Here is a 2,260-nt window from a genome sequence, read left to right as displayed (position 1 = left end):
CAAAGGGCACCAAAACCCCTAAAATATACAACATGTTACACAGATACAATATGTACACTGGGGAAGGGGGGCCACCCCAGCAGCCCGTGCCCTCGCCTGGTCCACAGTTAGTGCCACTGTCCTGCCTCAGCTGCCTCTCTGAATAAGAAGATGGGAGCCCCCTGAGGGAAAAGTTGCTTTGGTGAGAGGAAGGAGGCCATCAGTCCTCCTCCAAACCAACCAACTCCAGCAGCCTCTGGCTCTTAAATAACAGCCATCTTCATCCAGAAATTTGAGGACTCAGCCCTGGTCAATGTGGCAAAGGGCCTATTTGTCTCCCCCCATTAGACAGGGGTCTTGTCTTGCTACCCTAATAATAAAGGCGTGACAGGAAGGGGTGGGAGGGACATGGTGGGGTGGAGACTCCAGTCCCCCTTCTCCAGGCCTTACTGACATGGGTCTGCTTTTATTTATTTTTATATTTTTCCCCATGATGTTTTTTAAAAATCTCATAACTTCCTTTCATGAATTTTATACTTTTCATAAAATTTTTCTACTTTTTATCCACAACCTTTTTTTTTTTACCACAGCCTTTCTGTATTTTTTAGCCCATAACTTTTTTTATCCCATAACTTTTAATCCCATAACTTTTCTAAGTTTGTGCTCTTTTAATAAACACACTTGCATAGTTATATTACAATTTTGTAAAAATAAAAAGATGATCTCATGCCAATTGTGCCCAGAATTTACAGAGTCTCAATACCTTTATTACTATAGTTGTCAAGATGCACTAAATTTTAAGGCAAAAACAGCACTTTGCAGCAATTGAATAATTTATTACATTACAGGAACATCACAGCAGCAGTCAATAATGCTGCTTTAGACAAAAGGCTCAGTATTTCCGTCTTACATGCTGTTCATAAGAGTTCATACATTGGTAAAAGTCATTCTTAGAAAACTTGGCAACTAAAGCTTTGGACTGGAATTCACATTTCTTTCTCTACTTTTTTTTCCCCTGGTTTCTTTTAAACTGTGATATTCATATTTTAAAATGTTTTAAGTAATTTCAATACATTAAGATAGCAGTTACATGTTTTAATAGTTATTTTAAAATGATTCTTTAAGATAAAGTTTTGGAGAAGCTATATTATGGATAGGATAGGGCCAATTTACATTTTCAAATTTTCTTAAAATCAGCTTTGGTTTCATAACTGATTTTTATTCACTTCTGGAAAACTTATCAGGTTTAATAAAATCCTTTAAAAATGATTATCATATCTTGCACTCTTTAAATAGGTATGTTGATTCTCCCTACAGAAATTCAAATTTATTCAGTTGAACCCACATTTGAAAATTCTATGTATTTTTGTAATGACCTCTGAACAGAGATATGCAGCCATTGAGCAGGCCTCTGGTATAGCAAACATGGTACATTCAGGAGCTGTGAATATAGCTCTAGGTGAGCCCCTGAATCAGTTTATGGTAGATTATGCTAAATAGTGAGATGTTATTGGAGGTGTGGATGAGGAAGTTTGTTGTTGTAATCCTTCTTTGCACCTTATTTTAAAGAATAAATGAAACATTTTTCTCATTGCCTTTTAAAAAATTTAAAATGGAGGGGAAGAATAGGGGCAGGGCATTGTTATGTTACTTCTGATGCTTCAGTGTTATAAATTCAACAAAGAGATTGACAACCTAAATCAACGGTGGAACACAATTCCTTTCTTTTTTTTTTTTGTATCTGTTCAATGAAAATTAGAAGGTACAACCCAAGTTTTGTACTCTGACTAGAGGGATTCCACTTCAAGGTCTGAAAGTAGGACTTTTACCTTAAAAACAACAACAACAAACAAAAACTATCACACAGGGTGAATAAGAAGATTGCTTAAACAGTTTTGTGTGCATCTCTTTGGTGCTGAACTGTGGCATGAGCCTTATAGATTGTAAAATAGAGATAGTTGGAGCTAAAGTACAGAACTAAATTTTTTAAACTTTGTTTGCTTTTAAGTCTGTGAAGTTTCAGTTATATAAAATAAACATACACAAATATGAAAAAAATAAAATTCTATGTTTTTGATGAATGCTAACCTTCTAATGTTGGCTTCTAAGCAAATTGAAAGCTGCCTTCTACTGAATGAGGAAGAGAACAAATACTTGGCTGAATGAAGTACTGCAAAAGACTTGCATGCACTTTGAAGAAAGACTTAAGTCAGTGTCATATGATTTCCATTCTTTTTAGCTTTTTCTTAAATAGATGACAAAATACCTACACAGAGTGACA

At 35.3% G+C, this 2,260-nt stretch overlaps 1 protein-coding gene across 3 annotated transcripts in view; it reads right to left on the bottom strand.

Moving 5' to 3' along the window:
* Positions 1–1,700: 1,700 nt before the first annotated feature.
* The window catches only part of LOC116544992 (golgin subfamily A member 6C-like), a 7,846-nt gene continuing 7,286 nt past the window's right edge, over positions 1,701–2,260 (bottom strand). For all 3 annotated transcript variants that reach the window (XR_004266126.1, XR_004266125.1, XM_032271588.1), the window contains one exon: positions 1,701–2,245. The gene's annotated coding sequence lies outside the window, so the exon portion shown is untranslated. The remainder of the gene's footprint in view (positions 2,246–2,260) is intronic.

The sequence above is a fragment of the Sapajus apella genome, unplaced genomic scaffold (genome assembly GCF_009761245.1).
Source record: "Sapajus apella isolate SASKATOON/1434 unplaced genomic scaffold, GSC_monkey_1.0 scaffold239, whole genome shotgun sequence".
Classification (NCBI taxonomy): domain Eukaryota; kingdom Metazoa; phylum Chordata; class Mammalia; order Primates; family Cebidae; genus Sapajus; species Sapajus apella.
The sequence above is the reverse complement of the archived record's forward strand: the minus strand, read 5'-3'. Positions and strand labels throughout refer to the sequence as shown.